This window comes from Canis aureus, chromosome 33, assembly GCF_053574225.1.
Source record: "Canis aureus isolate CA01 chromosome 33, VMU_Caureus_v.1.0, whole genome shotgun sequence".
NCBI classification, from domain to species: Eukaryota; Metazoa; Chordata; class Mammalia; order Carnivora; family Canidae; genus Canis; species Canis aureus.
Genome location: NC_135643.1, coordinates 4,678,815 through 4,695,429, shown reverse-complemented (window position 1 = coordinate 4,695,429; position 16,615 = coordinate 4,678,815). Strand labels below are relative to the sequence as shown.

Here is a 16,615-nt window from a genome sequence, read left to right as displayed (position 1 = left end):
TAGAGTCTCGCATTGGGCTCTCTGCAAAGAGCCTGCTTCTCCCTCTGCTTATGTCTCTGCCTCTGTTTCTCTCTCTCTCTCTCTCATTCTCTCTCTCTCGAATAAATAAATAAGTCTTAAAAAAAAACAGACAAGTAGATCAATGGAACAGGATAGAAAATACAGAAATAGATCCATACAAACACAACCATTTGATTTTTGGCAAAAGTACAAAAGTTAGAGAAAGAACAGATTTTTTGACAAGTAATGTTGGATGATTGGATAATTCATATCCAAAAAAGACCTCCAAAAGAAAACAACTAAATTTCACACTTTATACCAATATTAATACAAAATAGATCAGCTCTAAATATAAAGCCAAAAACTATAAAACTTTTAGAAGCACATCCTAATGAACTGGTATTAAGCAAAGAGCTCTCAATCATAATGTCAAAAGCATGAGTGATAAAAGAGAAAAATAACTTGGACTTAATAAACAAACGGCCTTTATTTGGGCAACACTTTGGTGGGTTTGAGTGTGAGATGGTCCAGAGGCCACACTTTGAGGGCTACCACTCAAAAGGGAGAAGGGTAAGGGAACTTCTAAGGGCCAGGAGATAGGAGAGGTAATGTTGCTCAGCATCCCAACAGGATTCTTTAGGTCAGAGAATTCTGTAAAGCAGCAACAGTTTAGTATGTTTGTCTTATCTATGGCTAATACATGTTGTGAGCAATTTTATGGGATACCAAAGCAGGCAGGCTTGATATGGCTAAAAAATCTGCTTATTTGGGGTAAGTTTAAAACAATTGGTTGTATAAAAATTTGAGTTTGACTCTAGTGGGGTTTGGAACTAATGAGTTTCAGCCCGTTAAGAAGTAAGTAACATAGAAGACAATATACGGAGGCCATCTCTGGCTCATGTATATAACAATTGGGTAAAGGGCAGTGGCTGGAAAACATCTGAGCACATACTAGAAAAAGTCTAGATTGCTTTGAGGAGACTGTTGGTAGAAATATGGATGCTAAAGGCAATTCTGGTAAGGACTCAGAAGGAAAAGGGGAACAGATTATTGGAAACTGAAGGAATTTTATATATAACTGAAGGAATTGTTATATAGTGGCATAAAACTTGGCTGCATTGTGTTCTGCTGTGGTGGAGAAAACAGAAATTGTAAACGATAAAATTGAATATGTTGCTGAAGAGATTTTCAAGCAAAGTAAGATTCAGCCTGGTATTTTCTTTCTCCTTAGTAAAATGCAAGAGGAAAGAGATAAATTAAGGAAGAGACTGCTAAGCAAAAAGGAGCTAGCACTTGATGATATCTGAAGTTCTTGGCCTGTCGAGATTTCAAAGGATGCTAACATTAGGAAATTTGCTACTACGGAAGCATGTTCTAGAGATGGCTGGATAAACTCTTGCTTAAACAGTTAGGGTATTACAACCCATGGATCCACTCGATCATCTCAGTAGAAGACAGGAGAGATGGGGTTATCCAGAAAATATCTAATGCTGTAGACACCTGTGACATACATGAGAGACCCACATGGTTTTTGAGAATGTTATATCAGCAGGAACACTGCTAACTTGGATGGAAAGGGACAGAGACAGGACATAATGAGAGAAAGCTGTTGGGCTTTCAAAATTACTCAAGCAGGAAATTACAACTGCAAACATATGCTACCCTTCAGAAAAAGTAATAATGATTCCAAGGGTAGAGCCACTGCAGGTTTACAGAAGCCTATGGAGTCTCAGTGGGCAGAGCATTAAGTCACAGTGTATTATTCACAAGTCTTAAAATTTAACAGAATTTTTCATTATGTATTTCAAACTTACCCGGGACTGGTGACCTCTTTATTCCTTCCAGTGACTTCTTGACTCCCTTTGGAAATGGGAATGTCTACCCTGTCTATGTCTAATATCTATACCTATCTCATCATTATATTTTAAAATTCAATAACTTGTTTTCTTGTTTTACATGTCCGCAGAAGAAAAACTTTTGTCCCAGGTTGGATCATCTTCAGAGTCTAACCCATACTTGATGTAGATAATGAGATTTGGGACTTTTGAGCTGATGATAATTATATGAGGTTTGGGCCTTAGAGTTGATGCTGTAAGGAATTGAGACTTTGGAAGAGGTTGTTGGGATAGAGTGAATGTATTTTACATGTGAGACAGATGTGAATTTTAGGGGGCAGAGGGTATACTGCAGTATGTCTAACAGTGCCACTTTCCAAAATACATGTCCACATTCTAGTCCCTAGAATCTGAGAATGTGTTCTTATTTGGAAAAAGGGTTTTGTAGAAGTAATTAAGTTAAAGATTTTAAGGTGAGATCATTCTACATTACCTGAACAGACTCTAAATCCAATGACAAGTGTTCTTATAAGAGACACACAGAAGAGAGACATGATACAAGACTGTGAGAAGGGCATGGGAAGACAGAGGGAGAGACTGGAGTTATGCAGCCACAAGTTAAAGAATGCCTGGAGCTGTCAGAAGTTGGAAGAGACCAGGAAGTTTCCTCTCTTAGAGACTTTAGAGAGAGCAACACCTTGAATTTGGACTTCTAGCCTCCAGAACAGTGAAAGAACTCGTATCTGTTGTTTTGGTACAGGTTTATAGTAATTTGTTATGGAAGTCCTAGGAAACAAATATACCTACCTTGCTATGGCTTTAGGATTAGGAGGTCTGTTAAGGGAGGATCATGCTAGCATTACAGAAGAGTCTTGATGTACATTTGGTTTCTTTGTGTAGGTGTGGGAGCCTGAGCTTCTTGGTTCTGGAATGACTAGGACATGAAAAATATAGCCCTAAGTTTACATAGATCTCTTCATAGACCTCATACAGAGCAAACTCTTAGGAAAAAACTTGAGGTTCTATGTTTCATATAATTTTGCATCTTACTGGGCAATATACAGTTCTTCTGGAAAGGGTATTTGGTTACCAATCTTCCAATTTGGGGAAGGATTACTTCTAGAATAAAGTGTAATTCCAATGTATAGTTAAGACATAAGAGCAAGAAAACAATCTGAGCTTGTTTCCTCATCTGTTACATGAGAAAGCAGTGATGCCCAACTTGCAGAATTTTGTTTGTTTTGTTTTTTACAATTGTTTATTTTTAGGAGAATTAATAAAAATGTGCTTTTAAACTTGTAAAGTACTACTTGTGATGGTTAATTTTATGTGTCAATTTGGGTAATGGGGTACTCAGATTAAACACAATTTCGAGGTGTGTCTGTGAGGATGTTTCTGGATGAGATGAGGTAGATTCAGTAAAGTAGACGCCTCCTGCCATACAGATGGGCAGCCTTCAATTGGTTGAACAGAACAAAAAACCAGGAAGGAAGGATTTCTTCTTTTCTGCTTGCTCAGCTGGGATATCCATCTTCTCCTGCCCTTGGATTAGAATTTATATCATTGGCTTCTCTGATTCTTTTGCCTTCAGACTACGGCTGAAATCACACCACTGGCTCTCCTGGGTCTCCAGCTTGCAAACGGCAGATTGTGAGACTTCTCAGCTTCTGTAATCACATGAGCCAATTTCTTATAACAAATATATCTATCTATTTTGGTTTTAGTTCTGTATTCATCCTGTTTATCCAGAAAACTCTAATATACTACACAACTCTGCTTTTAAATTATTAGAAATTATTAAAATTATTAGATAATTTTTAAGTCAAAATATTACAACTTTTATGCTTTACATTGTTGTTTTGTTTTTCTCCCCTCTCATACCTTACTCTAGTAGGCTTACTCATTCAGTCACTGAGTCAGGTAGCCTAACCCCTAGAGGTTTCCACAGTTTTGAATGATGTGTCTATTCCACACCAAATTCAGGCTAAGAATTTTGTGGAGGTTTTTTGGTAATACTAAAAAGAATAAGCTGTCTTTGAAAAATTGTGAATAAGCAGTTTTCTCCTGGGATTAATATATTCACCAAATCATTCCCAGTGGTCTATCACTTACCTATTACATATTAGAGCTAGTCAGTTATTTTGATGTTTTTCTTATTGGTAAAATATTGGTCTTTCAGGTTCCTGGACCCAATTCCTCTGTGTGTGTGTGTGTATGTGTGTGTGTAGGCTTCCCATAACAAGTAATTGTTATGGGAAGCCTACACCAGCAGGATGTCTGAGAATTCAGCTTAATTCTTACACTACCTACTTGGAGATAGATACTATCAGATTCCATTGGTAAAGGGCTTTGTCCCACAAAATGCCTTCTACTTCAGATGCGAAGTGCAAGCCAAGGTTGTTACCTTTACTTCTGAACTGACTCTAAGTCAGAGGTTCCCACAGCCCCTTCCTCAATTTTCATTAATTTCTAAAACAGTTAATAGAAGTCAGAGAAATATTTTACATACTAGATTACTAATTTATTACAAAAGATATTAAAGCATATGAATCAACACTCAGATAAAGAGATAAATAGATGAGTCTTCTTGAGCAAAGGAGCTTCTGTCCTTGTGGAGCTTGGGGACTGTCAATGGTGGCATGTGGAAGCATTCTGGTTCCCCAACCTGGAAGCTCTCTGAATTCCTTTCTTGGGTTTTTATGAAGCTTTGTTATGTGGGAATGATTGATTAACTCATTAGCTGTTGGTGATTGATTCAGCCTCTACCTCCCCAGAAATTAGGGGATGGAATTGAAAGTTTCAACCCTCTAGTCATGGTTGGTTCCCCTAGAAACAGTCCCCATCCTGAGGTGATTTCTGCGAGTCACTTTCATTACCATAAATTGTGGTGGAAAAGGGGTTTGTATGAATAACAAGACACCAGTTTCAGCTTTGTGGCTCTGAAGCAAATTCAGGAACTGAGGCTAAAAGAACAAATATAATAAAAGATGTTCCCATTGCTCTTACAGCTGAGAAATTCTAGGGGTTTTGGGAACTGTGAGCCAGGAACTATGGATGAAGACCAAATATATATGAGAAATATATTTTGGTCATCTGAATGATCAAATGTGTATATTTTTTATAAATCCCAATATCACAGTTGACCATGAGGTTTTGTTTGTTTCTCTGTTTTGAGGGAGCTAAGTATTCAATTATGTTAACTTTAACTTTAGAGTCTTTCCGTGTCTAAGAACAAAAACAAAAAAACCTAGATGCTAGCTAAAAATCTCAGTCAAAAATCTAAATAAATATTGCAAAATAATGCCCGATATTTGAATTTTCTGTTTTAACCTAGCTTTTAGATGTCACTGACTATAGCCTTCATGTTAATTAACTTCAATCAAATGGAGACTATGATTTTAGCAAGAAATGTCAGAAAGAATAAGATAAGAAAAATATGTCAGCTCTCAGTATTCATGTTGCAGCCTTTAGCTCCAAAATAATAGAATGAAAAGCTATCTAAATTTATTCATGCAAAACAATTACTTCCCATATCTGATTCATTACCATATAGTCATGTTAACTCATGGTAGATTCATTTCCTTTATTTGCTTTCTCTGAAGGCATTTTTTTCACTTTACTGTTTACTGCTTGTCCAATATTTTGTTTTTTCTACTATTCTTTGTTCAAACTGCAAAAATCTGAAATAGAAATATAATATAGAAGTATAGGCATCAGCTAACATTTTCTATGGCATATGGTACTTCAGATGCCATATGTACCAGTGTTTAGTGATTCTGGCAAAGAGGCATAGAATGGTGAAATCCAACTGCCGGGATTGCTGAAAACAAATATGTAAATGCTCCAGGGCTTTTGTTATTCATAACATACCTCTAACACAGCACATACAATATGCTGTTCATTCTGTAACTAGTATAACTAATAAACCACATTTTCCTCTCTAATTTTTTAAGGCGTCTCCAAGTTTGTGTGGTCCTCTGCCTCTAACCTTGAATCCCATGATTGAACTCTGCATTTCATGAAGCTCATATTAATGAAAGAGGCCTACGGGAATACATCCATCCTTTTTCAAGGGCATTTATTTATTTTTCAAATTAAAATCCAAAGTCTTCTTTAGGCTTCTTCTGTGAAACAAAGAAAATGCACTGGGCATGTTCTCTAGACAGTCAGCAGCTAACACCAGGAAAGGCAAATTTGGGCAGAAGAACAGAACAGGAAAAGTGTTTTTTTTTTTTTTACTGTAAGGCTGTTTCATGGTCTTCTCAACAGCAAAGCTCTATAGGATATAATGTGAGAGGAGGCCTGAAGATATAATTATTTTTTAAAAAGGGCTACAGTGATAATTTTAATAACTTTTAAGCTGCCTCATGCATTCAAGCCCATGTAAAATGATCACAATTTAGAGAGTAAAAGCTGACCTTGTTTTGTTTTGTTGGCTTATTTCTGATGATTTAGACATAGCTGATGAGAGGCACACCTAATCTCCTCCTTTCTGTTTCATAGATAGGCAATCCACACAAAGTGGAAAGAACGGCAGACTAGCAGCCAGAATCCTTAGAGGTCATTACTTTCCATTTGTCATCAGACAAGCTGTTTAACCTCTTTGAGCCTGTTTCCATATGTACAATGAGGATAATATCTTCCCTGGGGATATTAGTGTGAGGATAATATGATATAATCTTCATGGAAGTGCACTTATCTATTATTATTATTATTAAAAAGAAAACATCTGTAGATTTACTAGTAGTTTAAAGGCCTAAGGAGGCTTGTACTACTTACCACTGAGTATTTTTCTGTGTACATAAAACCTAGAAGAAATTGGAAATAGAAAGTTGTGAACATGCCAATAAAATGGTCAGCAATGAAAATGACTTTTTCTAGGTTTAACTTTTTTAGGTTGAATCAAATGAAATTGCCATTTTTATGGGTCAAAAACAGTCTTAACATAAGAATTTTCCCTTGGTTCTCCTTAGCTGTTTTGATGGCTTCCCATGATAACACACACACACACACACACACACACACACAAACACACCCACCTGACACCCTTTCCTTTCAAGCAGTAACTAATAACTAGAAGAAGTATTTGATTTCTATTTCTGCTTAATAGCTTTTCCCCTTTCTATTACCCCCCAGTTAGGCACCAAATTATTTTGATCATAACTCTGAAATGCCTCACCAATGTGAACCTCTCATTTCCACTGCCATGACTCAGTCCAGGTCTTCATTTCTTGTTTAGATTGTTGAAATATTCTTCCATCTAACATTCAGCCTAGCAATTCTCTGTGGCAGCAGCAATGATGATTTTAGGGCATAGGGAATGCAGGATCAGGAAACTCTCTCCAGATTTAGTCTGAGATCCAAGATATAATTATGAAGAGATGTAAAGGACATTAACAGAAGGTGGGAGGAGAAACAATACTGAGGAAGCGGATGCTATGAGCTCTACAAGAAAAAGATAAGATCAGGAATGAGGGAGCTCTAGGACAAAATAACAGAACCTGCATTAGAACAGTTATTAATGGGTTAAGCATCTGCTTCGGCTCAGGGCATGATCCTGGAGTCCCCAGATCGATTCCCACATCGGGCTCCCTACATGGATCCTGCTTCTCCCTCTGCCTGTGTCTCTGCCTCTCTCTCTCTTTCTGTTTCTAATGAATAAATAAATAAATAAAATCTTTTAAAAACCCAGTTATTAATGGGATGCCTGGGTGGCTTAGCAGTTGAGCATCTGCCTTCCGCTCGGGGTGAGATCCCGGGATGGAGGATTGAGTCCCACATCAGGCTCCTCCTCGAGAGCCTGCTTCTCCCTCTTTCTGTGTCTCTGCCTTTCTTGCTGTGTCTCTCATGAATAGATTTTTTTTTTTATAAAGAAAAAGAACAGTTATTAAAATTGCCTGTCCTAGGGTCTCACTGTCAGCCATTGGGATTAGGGGATAAACCTCTTCTTATTTACAAGTGAAAACTGATAGGAAAGTTTTCTCAGGAAAGCTTGAGAACATGGTCTTTCAATCAGAAAAGTAGATAGAGTTATGCTAGAGGACGCTCCATGGAAATATTCCTAAATGGGGCTCCCTGAGGTCCCTGAAATGCTAATATGTAATAATAACTTTCTTTCCCATGGAACTACAGGTAAGACTGGTAAATTCTATATTTTTTCCTCTTATTATTTACTTATTTAAAATTTTTTTTTATTGGAGTTCAATTTGCCAACATATCGTATAACACCCAGTGCTCATCCCGTCAAATGCCCCCCTCAGTACCCGTCACCCAGTCACCCCATCCCCCCACCCACCTCCCCTTCCACTACCCCTTGTTCATTTCCCAGAATTAGGTGTTTCTCATGTTTTGTCACCCTCACTGATATTTTCACTCATTTTCTCTCCTTTCCCTTTATTCCCTTTCACTGATTTTTATATTTCCCAAATGAATGAAACCATATAATGTTTGTCCTTTTCCAATTGACTTATTTCACTCAGCATAACCCTACAGTTCCATCCACGTTGAAGTAAATGGTAGGTATTTGTCTTTTCTAATGGCTGAGTAATATTCCATTGTATACACAGACCACATCTTTATCCATTCAACTGTCGATGGACACCGAGGCTCCTTCCACAGTTTGGCTATTGTGGACATTGCTGCTAGAAACATTGGGGTGCAGGTGTCCCGGTGTTTCACTGCATCTGTATCTTTGGGGTAAATCCCCAGCAGTGCAATTGCTGGGCCGTAGGGCAGGTCTATTTTTAACTCTTTGAGGAACCTCCACACAGTTTTCAGAGTGGCTGTACCAGTTCACATTCCCACCAACAGCGCAGGAGTTTCCCTTTCTCCACACCCTCTCCAATATTTGTTGTTTCCTGTCTTGTTAATTTTCCCCATTCTCACTAGTGTGAGGTGGGATCTCATTGTGGTTTTGATTTGTATTTCCCTGATGGCCAGTGATGTGGAGCATTTTCTCATGTGCATGTTGGCCATGTCTATGTCTTCCTCTGTGAGATTTCTCTTCATGTCTTTTGCCCATTTCATGATTGGATTGTTTGTTTCTTTGGTGTTGAGTTTCATAAGTTCTTTATAGATCTTGGATACCAGCCCTTTATCTGATACGTCATTTGCAAATATCTCCCATTTTGTAGGTTGTCTTTTAGTTTTGCTGACTGCTTTGTTTGCTGTGCAGAAGCTTTTTACCTTGATTAAGTTCCAATAGTTCGTTTTTGCTTTTGTTTCCCTTTGCCTTCATAGGAGAACATGCAAGAAGTTGCTGTGGCCAAGTTCAAAAAGGGTGTTGGCTGTGTTCTCCTCTAGGATTTTGATGGATTCTTGTCTCACATTTAGATCTTTCATACATTTTGAGTTTTTCTTTGTGTAATGGTCCAGTATCATTCTTCTGCACATGGCTCTCCATTTTCCCAGCACCATTTATTGAAGAGACTGTCCTTTTTCCAGTGGATATTCTTCACTGCTTTGTCGAATATTAGTTGACCATAGAGTTGAGGGCCCATTTCTGGATTCTCTATTCTATTCCATTGATCTATGTGTCTGTTTTTGTGCCAGTACCACACTGTCTTGATAATAACAGCTTTGTAGTACAACCTGAAATCTGGCATTGTGATGCCCCCGGCTCTGGTTTTCTTTTTTAACATTCCCCTGGCTATTCAGGGTCTTTTCTGATTCCACAAAAATCTTAAGATGATTTGTTCCAACTCTCTGAAGAAAGTTCATGGTATTTTGATAGGGATTGCATTAAATGTGTAAATTGCCCTGGGTAGCATTGAAATTTTCACAATATTAATTCTTCCAATCCATGAGCACAGAATATTTTTCCATCTCTCTGCATCTTCCTCAATTTCTTTCAGAAATGTTCTGTAGGTTTTAGGGTATAGATCCTTTACCTCTTTGGTTAGGTTTATTCCTAGGTATCTTATGCTTTTGGGTGCAATTGTAAATGGGATTGACTCCTTAGTTTCTCTTTCTTCAGTCTCATTGTTAGTGTATAGAAATGTCACTGATTTCTGGGCATTGATTTTGTATCCTGCCACACTGCTGAATTGCTGAATGAGTTCTAGTAATCTTGGGGTGGAGTCTTTTGGGTTTTCTATGTACAGTAACATGTCATCTGCAAAGAAGGAGAGTTTGACTTCTTCTTTGTCAATTTGAATGCCTTTTATTTCTTTTTGTTTTCTGATTGCTGAAGCTAGGACTTCTAGTACTATGTTGAATAGCAGTGGTGAGAGTGGACTTCCCTGTCGTGTTCCTGATCTTAGGGGAAAGGCTCCCAGTGTTTCCCCACTGAGAATGATATTTTCTGTGGGCTTTTCATAGATGGCTTTTAAGATGCTGAGGAATGTTCCCTCTATCCCTACACTCTGAAGAGTTTTGATCAGGAATGGATGCTGTCTTTTGTCAAATGCTTTCTCTGCATCTATTAAGAGGATCATATGGCTCTTGTTTTTTCTCTTGTTGATACGATCTATCACATTGATTGCTTTATGAGTGTTGAACCAGCCTTGCATCCCAGGGATAAATCCCACTTGGTCATGGTGAATAATCTTCTTAATGTACTGTTGGATCCTATTGGCTAGTATCTTGGTGAGAATTTTTGCATCTGTGTTCATCAGGGATTTTGGTCTATAATTCTCCTCTTTGGTGGGATCTTTGTCTGGTTTTGGAATTCAGGTGATGCAGGTCTCATAGAATGAGTTTGGAAGTATTCCATCCCTTTCTGTCTTTCGGAACAGCTTTAGTAGAATAGGTATTTTTTCTTCTTTAAAGGTTTGATGGAATTCCCCTGGGAAGTCATCTGGCCCTGGACTTTTGTGTCTTGGAAGGTTTTGATGAATGCTTCAATTTCCTCCTTGGTTATTGGCCTATTCAGGTTTTCTATTTCTTCGTGTTCCAGTTTTGGTAGTTTGTGGTTTTCCAGAAATGCATCCATTTCTTCTAGATTGCCTAATTCAATGGTGTATAGCTGCTCATAATATGTTTTTAAAATTGTTTGTATTTCCTTGGTATCGGTGGGGATCTCTCCTTTTTCATTTGTGACTTTATTAATTAGAGTCTTTTCTCTTTTGTTTTTAATAAGGCTGGCTAATGGTTTATCTATCTTATTAATTCTTTCAAAGAACCAACTCTTCGTTTTGTTGATCTGTTCCACAGTTCTTCTGGTCTCTACTTCATTGAGTTCTGCTTGGATCTTTGTTAGCATTCTTCTTCTGCTGGGTGTAGGTTTTATTTGCTGTTCTTTCTCCAGTTCCTTTAGATGCAAAGTTTGCTTATGTATTTCAGGTTTTTTTTTTCCAGTTTTTTGAGGAATGCTTGTATTGCGATGTATTTCCCTCTCAGGACTGATTTTGCTGTATTCACAAGGTTTTGAATGGCTGTATCTTCATTCTCATTAGTTTCCATGAATCTTTTTAATTCTTCTCCAATTTCCTGGTTGACCTTTCATCTTTTAGCAGGATGCCCCCATGTGTTTGAGTTTCTTCCAAATTTCTTCTTGTGATGAGTTCCAGTTTCAAAGCATTATGGTCTGAAAATATGCAAGAGAGAATCCCAATCTTTTGGTATCTGTTAAGACCTGATTTGTGACCCAGTATGTGGTCTATTCTGGAGAAAGTTCCATGTGCACTTGAGAAGAATATGTATTCGGTTGTGTTTGGATGTAAAGTTCTGTAAATATCTGTGAAATCCATTTGGTCCAGTGTATTATTTAAAGCTCTTGTTTCTTGAGATGTTGTGCTTAGAAGACCTGTCTTTTACAGAAAGCACAGTGTTGAAGTCTCCCAGTATAAGTGTATTATTATCTAAGTATGTCTTCACTTTGGTTATTAATTAATTGATATACTTGGCAGCTGCCACATTAGGAGCATAAATATTCATGATTGTTAGGTCCTCTTGTTGGATAGATCCTTTAAGTATGATATAGTGCCACTCTGCATCTCTTACTACAGTCTTTGGGATAAACTTTAATTTATCTGATATGAGGATTGCTATCCCTGCTTTTTTTTTTTTTGAGGACCGATTGAATGGTAAATGGTTTTCCAACCTTTTATTTTCAGGCTGCAGGTGTCCTTAGGTCAAATTGAGTCTCTTGTAGACAGCAAATAGATGGGTCTTGCTTTTTTATCCAGTCTGGAACGCTGCGCCTTTTGATGGGGTCATTAAGCCCATTCATGTTCAGAGTTACTATGGAAAGATATGAATTTAGTGTCATCATAATACCTATTCAGTCCCTCTTTCTGTGGATTGTTTCTTTGGATTTTCTCTTTCTTTTACAGAGTCCCCATTAATATCTCTTGCAGAGCTGGTTTGGTGGGCACATATTCTTTCAGTTTCTGCTTATCTTGGAAGCTCTTTTATCTCTCCTTCAATTCTGAATGAGAGCCTTGCTGGATAAAGTATTCTTGGCTGCATGTTCTTCTCATTTAGGACCCTGAATATATCCTTCCAGCCCTTTCTGGCCTGCCAGGTGTCTGTGGAGAGGTCTGCTGTTAATCTAGTACTTCTCCCCATATAAGTTAGGGATCTCTTGTCTCTTCCTGCTTTAAGGATTTTCTCTTTATGTTTGGAATTTGCAAGTTTCACAATTAAATGTTGAGATGTTGAATGGTTTTTATGGATTTTTTTGGGGGGGGGGTCTCTCTGTCTCCTGGATCTGAATGCCTGTTTCCCTCCCCAAGTTAGGCAAGTTCTCAGCTATGATTTGTTCAAATACACTTTCTGGTCCTCTGTCCCTTTCGGTGCCCTCTGGAACCCCAATTAAATGTAGATTTTTTTTTTCTTCTGAAACTGTCATTTATTTCCTTTAAGTTTTCCTCATGGTCTTTTAATTGTTTTTCTCTTTTTTCCTTAGCTTCCTTTCTTGCCATCAACTTGTCTTCTATGTTGCTCAGTCTTTCTTCTACCTCATTAACCCTCATCGTTAGGACCTCCTGTTTGGATTGGATCTCATTTAATTGGTACTTAATTTTGACTTGATTAGATCTAAAATCTGTAGTCATTTAGTCTCTTGAATCCTTTATGCTTTTTTTCCAGAGCCACCAGTAGCTTTATAATTGTGCTTCTGAATTGGCTTTCTGACATCGAATTTTAATCCAAATTCTGTAACTCTGTGGGAGAGAGTATGGTTTCTGATTCTTTTGTGGCAAGTTCTTCTTTCTAGTCATTTTGCTCAGTTCAGTGTGGCTAAAAACGAGTTGTACTGGAAAAAGGAAGAAAAAAAGAGAAAAACAAACAAATAAACAAAAAACAAAACAAGGAGGTGTATCCTCTGGTTCTATATAATGTAAATCCCTTGACATCCCCTAGAGTTTCCCAATGCTGCTCAGTCCAGAACTTGCTCTTCCCCTGTCTTTCCAGCTGGTCTTCTGGGGGAGGGGCTTGCTATGCTGATTCTCAGGTATGTTCACTTGGGGTAGCTGCCCCACCCCCTGCCAGGTGCACAGCTCAGTGGGAGCTGTTTATCCTGTGAGGCCTCTGTTTCCTGGGGCCCCATTCCGTCCCAGGCACAGGGTGACACCAGGAGGAACGACAACAGTGGCGGCGGCCAGCTTTCCAGCCCTAGAGTCAGCTCCCTCAGTAACTACCACAGTCTCCCAGTCCACCCTGGCCTGGATGATCCCGGGGTAGGGACGCTGATCTGCACAGGTTGGGGTGCCCAGTGGCAGGAGTGTCCTCACTGTCCTGTGCCCTTCCCGCCACTGCCTGTCCTTAGGGGAGCACAGGATCCTGGGCTGTGTCTTCTGGCACCCTGGGATCTGGGGACCCTACTGCTGGAATCTGGCTCCCAGGGCTGCACAGCCCCATCTGCCCAGAGCTGCCGTCTGAGCTGCTCCCGAGGCCCCACCAGGCGCACTCCAGCCATTTACCAAGCTCCGCTGTGGTGTGGGTGCTCTCCCTTGGGCTCACATCCTCTGTTAGTGACCCTGGGAACCTGGAGGCTCCACTGCCCCTCCTGGGATCCTACCTGAGTTCCCTGCAAGCGCCTTTCCATCCAGGAAGAATCCAGTGTGGATTTTTAAAGCTCCTGCTTCTCCAGGGCTGGGCTTTCTTGTCCTGGAGGCTTTAGCTGCCTGGCCTTAGCCCAGCTCCTCACGGGGCCCCTCCCCAACCTGATTCTTTCTTTCTTTCTTTCTTTCTTTCTTTCTTTCTTTCTTTCTTTCTCTTTCTTTCTTTCTTCCTACCTTGTTAGAAGGGCAAACTCTTGTCTCTGTAGTATTCCAGCTGTTCTCTCTTTAAATCTCAGGCCAAATTCATAGGTTTTCACGATTATTTGAAAGTTATCTAGGTAAGTTGGGGGGGACAGGTTATTTGGGGACCCTACTCCTCCACCATCTTGCCCTGCCCCCCCCTATTTTTCTTAAACAAAGTGACTCAAGGTTGCTGGGCTCCTTTTTGAAATGTTCCATCACTGAATTGAAAGAAAAAATGAATAAGATTCCTTTCTAAAGTTTCCTTTGGTTAGGAACTATACTTGATTAGTATTTTGATATGTATATATCCTCATATAAAAATAAGGAAAACCTTGTCTCTATCTTCCAAACAAAGCAAAAGGAAATTATAATTTTTACTGTAGGAGAAATAGTTCCTAATTTCAGCCTGGAAAAACTATAAAAAATCATAAATATAAGAGCACTTTTTCTCCTTCTGGGTATGGCATATTGGACAAACATGCAGAGAATCAGCAATTAGGAACAAGTAATCCCCTATCATTGGGATATAATTACTGAGAAAATAATGTTAATTCTAGGACCATTAACAATTAAAATGTTTTATCTTCAGACAGAGATGTCTGGCTTAGAGAGGAAAGCATTCTCAAATTCAGCAGAAACTATGACAAATAGTTAATCCTGATTTTATTATTGACCTAAGACTTATTAGAGATATATGCTCTGCTAGAGAAGTCCTTTGTTAGGAAATAAAGGTACTAGTGGTGATGAAAGTTTTCAAAACAACTTGTCTCTGATTATTCAAAGCAACCAACATAATGTAAACATACTCCAGCGAATACACCATTGATGATAACAATTCTCAAGTGAGACTAGATTATGATGTCTGCTTCAATCTTAGGTAAAGAAGACAGACCTCAAAAGAAGTACAAAGTAACCTCATGAAGTTTTAATAAACACATTTTGTAAAATACAGAAAGGACAGAGATAAATGCTTCATAATAAAGTAGGGCTCCCAAGAAGAGTAAAGAACCTAGAACACATATGTTCATCAGTGGATCAATCAATTAATTAATCCAATACACTAAAACCATCTCCTATAAGAGGCACTGAAGATGGAATATAAATATGACACAGTGTCAACTCTCAAGGAGCTTATAATCTAATAGAAGAGGAAGAAGAGAAAGATCAAAGACTATAATGGACTCATAGCTGTGGTAAAAGGTAGGGAGTGATTTTGCTTGGGTGGTCGGAGGATTCACAGAAGAGAATTATCTCAGGTTGATTGTTAGAGATGAGTAGTAGTGAGTAGTAGCCTGCCAGAACAGGAGGGAAGACACTATAGTCAAAGGAAATAGCATGTAGCAGTTTGAAAGCTTGAAAGAGTTATATTGGAAAAAGCAAGAAAAAAATGATTGAGATTTATATAGAATATGGATTAGAGAAAAGATAACTAGGCAGATGAAGATAAAATAGAGATTTGGTATTTTGGAAAATGCAATAATTAGATTTGATTAGTAATTTGTAAAGTAAGGAATTATTAATGGCCCAGTTATTGTGCTCACTCAGCTAGTAGGTACAAAGCATAAATTGACTTAAAATTGGAACAAATTGGGTATGCTCTTAAATGACAATAGATAGTGAATATAATTCTGAGTTTTCTTCCACTTCTTTAGCCCTTCACTCCCTTCATCTCTTGACCCTTACCTGACTACATATCTCTGTAGCTATTCTGTATGGTACTCTGGCATGGTTAAACAGCTGGGGGTTTGGGAGCATCTAATTTTATTGCAGATTGCTGTGCATGATTCCAGGAGTTACACCAAGGACTTTTATTGGATGCCTTAAGTTGCTGATCATGCCCTTACTCCAAATTCATTTTGCCCATTCTTGAAATGACCAAAGTGAGCAAATAAGCAGGTGAATTCCAGTCAAGAGAAAATACGAAGAGGAAGGGCAAAGGTATTTCTTCATCAGATGCAGAAAGAAAAGAATTGAGTAAATCTTTTGATCATCTACTGGAAAAATAGAAGCTTCTTAATATTCTTGTATTTTAAAACATCCTTTCTGTGTACACTATGACTGTACATGTTCTCATGGGTCATTTTCTTCTATGACATCCAGAATTGATGCTGAAAAGTGCATTTTAAGTATATACTGTAGTAAGGAGGTAGTATTTTAGCATTATTCCATCAACATTATGTATTTTCTAAGTATATAATAATTATTATTTTTAAAGATTTTATTTATTTATTCATGAGAGACACAGACAGAGAGAGAGGAAGAGACAGATGCAGAGGGAGAAGCAGGCTCCCTGCAGGGAGCCAGATACAGGACTTGATCCCGGGACCACAGGATCACTCCCTGAGCTGAAGGCAGATGCTCAACCACTGAGCCAGCCAGGTGCCCTGTAAGTATATAATTATTTAACATTATAATAACTCAGACACAAATATTGTCATTAAATGATTAAGAAAATATTTCTATATATTCATCTATGTCTATATATTTTATAGAATATTTACATATATGTGCGCATGTGCACACATGCACACATATATGCAAATACACCCAAACATGCACAGTGTAATTTAGAGAAGAGCCAAACCCCTTTAT

General features: G+C 38.4%; 1 long non-coding RNA gene across 2 annotated transcripts in view; it reads left to right on the top strand.

The window, feature by feature from the left end:
* LOC144304172 (uncharacterized) overlaps positions 1 to 16,615 on the top strand; it is a 50,611-nt gene that overhangs the window by 24,845 nt on the left and 9,151 nt on the right. Inside the window, exon 5 of one of the 2 annotated variants that reach the window (XR_013371122.1) lies at positions 1,232 to 3,141. The exons of the other annotated variant lie outside the window; for it this stretch is intronic. This is a non-coding gene — a long non-coding RNA (uncharacterized LOC144304172). Of the gene's footprint in view, positions 1 to 1,231; positions 3,142 to 16,615 lie in introns of those variants that run through there. 2 annotated transcript variants of the gene reach the window in all.